The following is an 11,187-nucleotide window of genomic DNA, read 5'->3' on the forward strand; positions in this document are numbered from 1 at the left end:
TGACTGCAAGGAGGAGCTGCTTTGAACCGGCCAACTATCTGTGTGCGTGTCTGTGTGTGTCTGGCAGCTATTCATAATTTCCTTACAGGGTTGTCTGTCAACAGGTTAAGCAACACTCAGGCCATGCCTACATGAGACTATCCTGTGCTTCAGGCTACACAATCCCTGCTGTTATTTCTGCTGTTAGTCACAGACTGGAGGCAGGAATTCTTCTGCTGGGATCATCACCCGTTAGAGCAGCAGCCTTAAGTAGCACTTATCAGGGCACATAAAGCTGTGGCTGATTTTGTTATATGTTTTAGCCCCAAGTTTAGCAGTTCCTCCAAATGTGTAGTTTCCAAGACCGAGCTGATGATATCCTCAGTTATTTTTCAGACTTGACAAAGCTCCGCCAGATCCACACAAGATATTATACAACTGTTTTCACAGGCTGAGCGCCAGTAAACTGCTCTTCATAGGTAAAATCAGTGGAGTGCCTCTTTAAGGTTCATGGAGTACCCTTAAGGTTCTTTAGTGTTGTTACGCTTTAGGTTTGATAAGCATGGGTAGTTAAATTTTTCTCCTTTGATGCCAAAAATGCAGAAAAGGATTACCTATTTTTTAAAAGTATTTGGATAATGAAACTCTCCACAGAAAGAAAATATAACAAATAGTTTCACACATGACTGCTCCCACAGAGCAATACATCATTTTAGCTTAGAAATGACGGATGACTAATACTTAGACTAGTGCGTAAACAAGTTGTAACATCAGTGTCCTCCAGCAGTCCCCGCTCCAGCTAGATGCCGCGTTGGGTGGAGGAGTCTTTCTGGTGTCGTACAAATCAGCCATGCACTCGCAGCTATTTCTCAAGAATAGCCTGACATGCCAAGACAGGAAAAGAGGGAGGGGGAGGGAAGGACGGACTGAAGGAGGAAGACGTGGATGTTGGCAGAAAGAGAGAAATAGGAGGATGGAGGGAAGAACATAAAGTGTGTGTGTGCGTGTGTGTGTGTGTGTGCACGTGTGTGTGTGTGTGCGCGTGTGTGTGCGTGTGTGTGAGACATCTCTGGAATGTGAGGTTATAGGAGAGTTGCGTGTTTCTGTGTGTTTGTATGTGAAGTCTGTGGAATGCTGTAGTAAGTGGGGCTGCGTGTGTGACTGAGGGTGGGGGTGGGGACAGGGGGGCAGGTCCAGGCTCGCTTCAGCAACAGAAACATACGCCTCAGCTATCAGAGTATCTGCCGGTCCTGGTGCCTGAAAAAGGCTCAAAAGAATATTTAATCTTTATTCTCTCTCTTAGTTAACTCTCATGACCAGTGTTCACTGTTCATGATCAATGTGACTAATGGGCTGTTTTTTCTGTTCTTTAAAATTGTCCTAAATGTATTACCAGGTAGTGATACCCTGTGATGGAACGGTTTACAGGAGGGAGTAGTAGGAATGGTTTGAGTTGAGATTTATCAGAAAAGTTCTGATAAACAATACTGAGGAAAACATCTCTATCATTAATGTCAGAATTCAGATTATAATTTCAGAAATATAGACACTGATTAGTCAAATTAAAGATTAGTCAACCAACAGAAAATGAAGAGCTGCAACACGTGTGTGTCACTGTCAGCTCGCGTGGAAAAGATAATGACCTTAAATCAAGCTTAGGCGGGAGACTCGGGGAGACTGTGTTACAGGTAGGCTGTGACAATAACATGTCAAACATACTCTGGATGCAGTTTCTCCAATGTGAGGATTTGATCATTGTAAAAGAAGAACTTGGTAGATAAAAAATGTCAACAGTATACATTTTTGGCTGGGCATTTTAATCAAACATTTTATATATTCCTCCTACTTTATTTTATGCTGTGCTCTTCCACATGAGGTCAGAGATGTCATTTAAAATTACAGTAGGTGAGACAAGCAAAATAAACAAGACAGAATTTGCGCTGGGAAGGAACAAACCCGAAACAGTGCAGGTTAGTATGACGGGCCCTTGGGCTACACACTGTGCTGAAATGACCGCAGACTTTTTAGCTATGCTATAACCTTACGAATCACAGTAACCGCTTTCGATTATGATAAATAAGACAGAAGAGCAGCCTACTTATCAACAACACCGTGTCCTGGAAACTCACCAGCTAAAGCACGCACACACTTTAACAGCCACAAGCACATAGGCGATCAGACCCGAAATGATAACATACTGTTTAAACAGGGGCACGGCGGCCTGTAAGATTCACCAAATCCCTTGAAAAAGCACTTGTACTCACCTAACTGTATGGCCATGGCCTGAGCAAAATCTTTGACAATGTCCCTAGTAAAAAAAAAAAAAATCCAAAACAAGCTTTGCGGCCCTCTCCTCCTGTTCTTCTATCTCCTTCCTCTTCTTGCAACCACTTTTATGTTTGATTAGCATGACTGCTAGCTTTGTGTTTCAAGTAGCGGGAGTCTTTCAGGTGATCCAACAGAAACTTAAGATCAGTCGACATACATATTACCCATCAATCATCATTGCACATGTAGGCTTTGTGATACAAATACCAAAGAAAAAGACAAGATTCATTCAGTGGAATCTGTGGAATATATATTTTCTATACTTTGTTTACTACAGACTGTAAAACTACTGACTGATACAATGACAAAGGTGGACGTGCACATTGAGGGTATTAATAGTTTTGAGTCACATGACCTGGAGGGCAAAGCAACAGACCAAGATAGCAGCTCACACCGGACTCCCTTGTAGAGACGCCGCAAAAGCTGTTAAATTTTATTTGGATCAGCTCTCAACCCAAGAAGAAGATAGATATTGACACAAACTGCAAGTGTTGGGCACTTGCGATCCATAAACAGCACCTTAAATACCGCCAGGTCCCTGCCAGCGCTCGACTGTGGTAATGTTTATGTTTACCTAACGCGGCCCCTGTTGGTCTCCTCGTCGATTCGTGCATCCGAAAGCACAACAACCATCCAGCATTTTGGCAACGCAAAAGTATGTGTACCACTTGCTACCTGGTTGGCGGGCAGCGGAAAATAACGTCTTTCTTGCCCTCCAAGGGAGCGTTTTCTTTGGAATGTGACGTTACGTGAAAAAGTCCCACCTCACAACAAGGTGGGGGCCCGCTCCCGAGACGTGCCCCTGTAGAGTGCGGGCCCTTGTGCAGCTGCACTGTCTATAATTACGCCCTTGCACTTATCTCTCTCGTGCTTTTGTCGTGTGAAGGCTTGTCCAGAGATGCTTGCGTGTGTCCCAACAGAGGGATCTCCTGCACACTGCTTGTTCCTTAATGACTGTTTTCTGTCTTGTTTGTGTGGAGACAGCAAGTCTTGTGTTTTTTTGTACCTCACAGCTTGTGTATGTGTGTGTCTGTTAGCTATATTCCATTACAGCACCAACACAAGTCATGTTTTGCTCACATTGCATCTCATAGCAGAATACCAGCCTTTATGTTTTTGCCACATGTTCTCAGGGAGTAATTGGTTGACTGTTGAGATGAGAGGAGCTGCTCTTGACATGCTTGTACCTACAGTATATAAATATGTTTACAGTCTGGTACAATAGATTGATGTTTATCACGTAGAACAAGTCATGAATGTAGTGGCTAACGAGTGACAGTGTTTCACTGACCTTGACGTTAATAATTTGAGGCAGAGAGATGCCTCTCACCAGATCATTGCAAGTCTGGTTTTATCTACACTTTGACTCAGAACAGTATTTCTTCTGGTGGTCGTATGGCCTAGTTCCCAGTGGGGCCTCAGCTCACTGGAGCACAGTGAAACTGCTCACGCAGGCGAGGCTTATGCCGTTCTGCAACAGCGAGAGCGAGGTACGCTTACAGGGACGGTGTGGTAGTGACCTGTTGAAACAGAGTTATTGTCATCCTGCATGTTTAAAATGTTAGAAACAAATGTGTTGAAATGGAGTTGTTAGAATTTTCTGAAGTTCTAAGGAAGCGCTGAATATCTAGCAGCATCTCTGCCATTGTGATGTTGTTTCAGTGTTATTAACGCTGTGTTAATGATGCTGTTTGAGTGTCTGGTTAGCTCAGTCAATAGTACGTTTGGCCCCCCTTTGCATGAACATATATTTTTTTCCCTCTTCAACAAATTAACCATGAAGAGACTGTTTCACACGCTCATAGTAAGCATGTGCTGGAGAGCTGATCCACATCCATCAACCTATGGACGCTTTTTTTCATTCCCCAGCATCTCCAGGCAGAGGAGGAATCCAGTCTCACGTTTCCTGATGGTTATTTCAGAGGTGTGTTAAGCACACCACAGACTCTTTTGAATGTCTTTCAGAACTTTGCAAAGTAAAAGCTCTCAATTCAACTCAAAATAAAACGGTGCTGCAAAAAGACCTTCTTGCGCTTTTATTTTGTAGACACAATGGCTTAAGAGGAAGTGATTATGTGAGTAACTGTTGCTGTCATGACTGACAGCTACATCAAAGTATTTATTTATGTGGGCCTATTTATTTATGTAGCTCCCGGGCCGCCTCTTGCCCAAACCAATGTGAGATGCACATTTTGAACAAAAAGCGCAGGGAGGTGTCAGCTGGTTTAAACTTCTCTCTCAAGCTCTTTTTGTGGAACAATGCCAGCAACAAAACAACAAAACAAACAACATCAGATAATGGCTGTGGGGCGGCTGTGGCTCAGGAGGTAGAGTGGGTTGCCCACTAACCGCAATCCCCAGACTCCTCCAGTCTGCACGTCGAAGTGTCCTCGGGCAAGATCCTGAGACCCAAACTGTGAATGTGTATTTCTGTTTCTGATGAGCAGTTGGCACCTTGGCCTCTGCCAGTGCATGTGTGAGTGTGAATGGGTGAATTTGACGTAGAGTAAAAGCGCTACCAGATCTACCATTTAATGGTTTGGTCAGCCAGCTGTCTGTCCACTCCTACCAGAAGCTGGCTGTGATGCAGTTTTCTTTGTTTGCCAGCTGAAAAGAGGGCAGAAGAGATTTAGCAGTTTGCATGTTGTTTCACTTTGGACAGAGATCTCTGCAAAAAACAAAAAAATGGAAATGCTAATATGGAAGCAAATCATTTTTCACGTGAGAAGAGGTCTCGCACTTCATCACGTCTCACCTGATGAACCTCGACTTCTCCAGATTCACTCCAGGCTGCAAAAAGAACTGTGCGCCTGCAAGACCTGTGGAAGAGCTGACATACTGCAGGAGAGTTGGGAGATGGACGGAGCAGACGACAAGAGCAGGGAGAGGGAGAGGGAGAGCACTGAACTGTGACTGCTGCAGGAATGGCAGCGTGGATAGACACGAAGTGCCTTTTTCTGTTTTGCTTTCTGCAATGTGGTGAAGAGGCACACTCACATGCAGACATTCACACACGCACACACACACAATCTCTTGTGGTGGGCTAGTATTTGTCCCCAGGGGTCAAATAGGAGGCAGGAGACAAAGGACATTAAGCCACACACACAGATGAGCGACCTGTCTATACTGGGCTCGCTCCACCAGCTGTTCACATTACTTTCTCCTCAGTGGATATCTCTGTTTCTCCCTTTCTCTCTTCTTTCCTTTTTGCTCAATATTTAAAAAAAAATGTCTTGATCATTAAATTCATTATCACAATAACAACCATAACTTCCAACGCAGACAATAAGCTTTTCACCTGTTCGTTTTTGATTATCTGCTGATTCTTTTTCTCAATCTAGTGGAAAATACCCATTTCTCAGAGCTCAAGGTTATCTTCAAATGTTTTGTCTTGTCTGACCAGCAGTCCAAAACCCAAAGATACTCAGTTCACAATAATATAAAACAGAGAAACACAACACAGTGGTTTCCATTTAATGTCATAACCATTTCAGCATCAGAAAGTGTTGTAGATTTGTGAATCGTGTTTCACCTTTGAGGTAGCCAGTGGTTTCTGTTTTCTTTATGTGTACAAATCCGTTTAAAAATCAAGTTGACATCGCTTGGATATGGTTAACCGTGTAGTGAACATCCTGTCTGCTGTAACTGTGTTGTGATGGTTCATAATGTAATAAATGGAAATGAATGAAAAAACATTGATATGGTTGTTTTAAAGGCAATTTTATTTAAGACCAAAAGTTAACAGTAATCTGTAAAAGGTTGGATTTACATACTTTTGACCATAAGGGTGTTTTACACCAATTACAAGTGCAGGGTGGATGCTTTTATTTGAAATTGAGTAAAATTCAGTTCTCACTAATTTCCCCGTAGACATAGTGCATGTTTCTTGCTAGTTGCATGCATAACTGGAGTTTTAGATCAAGTCTCGACTAATGACGAGTTGATCAAATTATCAGCTTGCTTTGAAAGTTGAATGTTTTACAGACATACTGTATATGTGGTGCGGGAACTGTTGTAACATATTTGGTAAAAATGAAACTTAGATTTTTAGCAGAACTTCTTTGAAGATTACTCGTAGTTTCATGTGAATATGGATGTTGTGTTCACCATAGTGAGTGAGCCCACCTAGGGCTGGGCAATAAAGCAATAATGATAATTATTGCAATATAATTTTTCTCAATAACAGTATAACAAATGATCAGCACATTTTTGATTTAATTCATTTTGAATCACAAATTAATTAGCACTTGTTTTTTTACTCATGTATATTTGTTGAAAAAAAGATTTTATCTTAATAGTTTTGAAGGTTCTGCCTCAGATTTGTGAATTGATCCACTGTTGCAACTGCATCAAATGTTCTGACCATTAAGAACCACAATTAACCATCTGGTTTCTTCAACTTTCTCTCAGGAGCAAAAATCAGCCTTTAAACTAAAGAAATAATGATTTGACATTTATCCTGATAATTATCGATATCAATGATGTGACATTTTTTTATCATGATAACATTTCTGGCTATATCGGCCAGCCCTAAGTACACCAGACCACTGCACTTAGTACTCTGTACTCTGCTTTGTAGTGGTTTGGGGGAATAGTACAGTACGCATATTTAAGGGGACTGTAAGGATGGTGTAGGCTACTGGTGGGTTGTGTTTGACTGACTGTAAAGCCTAGTTCACACTACACGATTTTTAGATCGTTTAGTGGGATTCTAAGCCTTTTCAGTCAGATGGTTAGTTCTCCATGCTTCTCCCTTTAAACTCCTCTCTTCATCTTTGGCCTCTCTTTTGTCACTCCTCTGTCGTCTCCCTGGCAAGTCGACGCCATTGAAGTTTTGGCGTCGCTCTGTGGCATCTGGTTGTTCTGGCAACGGTCGTCATGGTAACCTGACATTGTTGGGGCCTGTCGCTGCTGGGATTTATCCTGAGGGGTCTGGGAAATGTGATTAGTTCCCACTGTGTTCTCATTTCTCCACACTCCAGACTGCCTCTGTAGAGTGAATGTACAAGTGTCTACTTGATGGCTTTCTCATGCTGATTAGCAGACAAGGATGTTTGAGGGCTTCCAGCTGTGTCTACACAGAGCTGACTGAGCTTTTAAAAGGTTTAAACTGTGGATTTGGCACTGAAAGTGCTTAACTAATGAAAACAGTAACTTTAAATTTGACCAAGTGCATGCCAAAATGTTAGGCAGTACACAGGTACTTTTTACTTCACCTTTTTTACTGATTGCCGCTACATTGTGTCTGTTGGTTCATCACGCGCTTTGGTTCAGAGCAAAATATTTCTACACCTACTAGTTGGAACACAATTATGTTTACAGTGATGCTCGTGCTCCTCAAAGGATTAGTCCTGATGTTTTTAGCATGTTTCTGACCTTTCATACACCCTCCATTTTGGATGCTCTTGAAGCATTTCCTGTTCTGTCTGCAGTGTGGCCTGAATCACCCTGAGTGAAAGAAATTTGTGGCTACACATTGCAGCCCACAAGTCAAGGCTTCCACTGTGACTGACTTGTGTGCAGCTTTGCGATGCTGCTGTCCTAGGGTCTGTCATGGGTCTAACAGTTTGGACTGAAAACCATCTGAACCATCTCTTTCTTAAAGGGATATTCATGAACTGGGTGGACCCTACTGTATCCTCCCTCTTTCTGTGTTGCAGCAAACCAATAGACACTCCTGTTGTTGTTGGACAGGACTTTCGGCTGATGTCTTGTTTAAGTTGACCAAATTAGAAGCTTTCACTCACAAAGACACATCCTGGATCCAATAACATGTCACCATCAAGAGCTGACACTGACCACACTGCTATTTCAGTGTTCATCTGTAGCAGGTGTTCAGCAACATCAGAAGTGAGAAAACGTCTGGAAGAATCTGCATCTGGACCCTTGTATTTATGTGGAAGACCATGTGTGTTCACCAGTTCGTTAGTATAGCCAACACAGCTGGTGTTGTTCAGGGATTCAGGTGTGGAATTTAGAAAATATTTAGCAAGAGTAGACATGTACTTTACAGGTTCACGTTCAGGAGCAAAGCGCAAGGGAAAGAAGCAAATGGAAATGTCTCCGCTTCCTATTTCTGTCCAGTGCTCTCTCTCTCTCTCTCTCTCTCTCTCTCTCTCTCTCTCTCTGTTCTCTAGCCTCTCTACTTCTGTTTTACAAAAACCTGCTATGAATCCCAAAGTCACCTCTGTTTGTTGCGACAACATATTGGGATCCAACATGCTGGGTTTGGTGTTGACAGATATGCACACTGCTGTAGAGAAACTGCTTGGAATAAGAAGTTGCTTGGCTGGGTAATGTCTAAAATTGGCAAAATTAGTGCCAATATGAGTTTTAATATCAATACCAAAATGATACTTTTTTCATTTGAAGTTAAGAACAAATCTTACCAGATATTCAATGCTAACTTTCATTTCATGGCAGTTTTCAATACTTTCTGACATATTTTGTGCCAAAAAACTATTGAAGTTAACTACATTAATAATTTTCACATCACGATAATTTTAATTATATTATTAACAATGTTGTAACCTGGGAAAAAATGGCTCTGAAGGTGTAGCTAAAATCTTGCCAACAAGTTAAGCCCGCTGCAACTAATTAACGTAAATTCTGTGAATTAACCGAATTACAAATTAGCAACTAGTTAGCTAGGTAGTGGTTGAATGACTGACAGCTGGTAGATGGTGAACTGTAGTCGGAATCTTCTCAGCAGACATTTTCATCATTTGAAATTCTTTAGCCCTATCCAGTACGCAGAAGGTACCGCCTTAAAATGAGGTACACGATTAGGTCTCATTCTTGAACCGATCCCTTTTTATGGCAGCTACATTTGGGGAGCATCTAACTTCATTTATTCAACTCACAACGTGACAGAAATAGAGAGGGCATGAGAATCTATTCAGGCTGATTCTGAGACCTCAGGGTCAAGTCGCTGACTCATCCTTCAATCATGAGGCTGTGTGAATCATCCTGCACTTCCTGTTTCTCTGGACATTGGAAGGTGTGTGTGTCTGTGTGTGTGTCTAGACCAAACTCTTTGTACAATTATTTACTGAGACCCAACAATTTTAGAAAGAGCAGAGAACAGACAGAGACGCGTGTTCATCCTCCAAAGAAACAGAGCTGATTGGCAGCGGTTCTGGAGAGTGTGCACATATCGTACAAGCCAGAGGGACTATAACACGGCAGATACAGTATATCTGAATGAGTGTATCTCTGATTTCCATGGCAGACTAACCCAGTTAGAGGAAACAAATGATGAGCCTAATAGTCATCTGTCCTGATGCTCCTGACATTTACCTGTATCAGAAGACATCTACAATTAAGAGTTCTTCCTGTACAAGAAAGGAGCATACCGTGGTTACTGTTAACTAGCAATGGGAATGATTTGGACAGAAAATAATGTAAAACTACTAGCTGATAGTCCTACATGTTTACCGTCCTCTGGGAATTTGGTCAACAAACATAAATGTGGCATTAAAGAGTAAATGAACACCAAAGGGACTGACTGACTTCTCTGGTTGAAAGTTTCCAGACTATTGCCCTCTGTTGGGTACGGTCAACTGTGATGTCACGCCATCCTGACACACCCTGGAGCACACTTCTGTATCTCTGCTGCAAGGTGAGAACTTAGAACAAATGCGTCCTGAGTTTCAGGGGTGTGCAGCATTCCCAGCCAACGTACTGATCTATATTCTCTGGGCAGGTGCAGTTCTCTGACAAGACTTGATCCTGTATGGACAGTCGATTTAAAGGCTAACTATGACATTTTCAACCTGGACACTATTTGCCCATGTTTTTGTGTCTAAGTAGTTAATTGGGACAACATATTTTGAAATTGGTCCAGTATTGAGTAGCTCGCTGCACCGAGACAGGGCTGCAAAGTAATCCTTGCAGGCAATTGTACGTCTACAAAGTGCTTGTTTTTGCAACTGACAGGCTCAGATTGTTATTATTATACATATTAAGTGTCTGACAACACTATGGAAAGGATCCCTACTGAGAGAGACTTTGTTTTAAATGGTTAAAAACACCAAGGGATTGAACCAGCTCTTGTAAGGCAGAAATCAATCAGTTACAACACTACAACACTAGTGTATCGAGGGGGTGGCCACACACAGACACACCTGTGCGGGGTCGACAAGCACTCCACAGAATTTAGTAACACATTATTGAGCAGCTCCAGTTATGGTTTGACATATAGAAATACTCTGCTTTTAAAAATAAAATAAATTCCCCTTGAATATCCAGAATAGTCCAGAATCTATAAATACCTTTCAAAAGTTAGACTGCTGGGCGCAAGAGTGAGTTTGTTACTGGACCATCATTAGCTCCTGCTAGTATGTTAAACCGATATTTAAGGTGAGCGCAGAGCCACTTGCAAGTGATGGAGCGAGAGGCAAAACGCTGAAGTAGGGGAAGTATGACAAACTGAAGACAAGAAAACGGACTTTTGATCACAAAGCATCTGAATATCACATAATTGTGGAGGAGTATCTGGCATGTGTTTTCTTTCCCTAAAAAGGGAATTTTGTGTGCATGTTAACACAGCCAGTGAATTATTTTGATAAAGTGAGTATATTGGGGTCGAGTGTCATTCCCAGCCCACTCTGAAGCAATGAACAGGCCTTCAGTGCAGGGAAAGAAAAGTCTGACTGAAGTGTGGAAGCCAGTTACATGGCCTCATTTAAATGGGCAGTGCTTTGTGCTTAGGTTAGTGTGTGTGTGTGCGTGTGTGAAGCTGGCGCGGGGCCAGCACAGGCTGTACTACTCTGTGATAGTTGGGGTGGAACTCAGAGAGGGAGGAGAGCAGGCGGAGCTCAGATGTGGACGACAAATATTGGTTTAGTTTCCGAGTTCCAGAGAGACTGAGGGGAGGTG

This window comes from Micropterus salmoides, unplaced genomic scaffold (genome assembly GCF_014851395.1).
Source record: "Micropterus salmoides isolate LMB-PRFRI ecotype aquatic unplaced genomic scaffold, ASM1485139v1 Ms_hic_scaffold_3874, whole genome shotgun sequence".
NCBI lineage: Eukaryota > Metazoa > Chordata > Actinopteri > Centrarchiformes > Centrarchidae > Micropterus > Micropterus salmoides.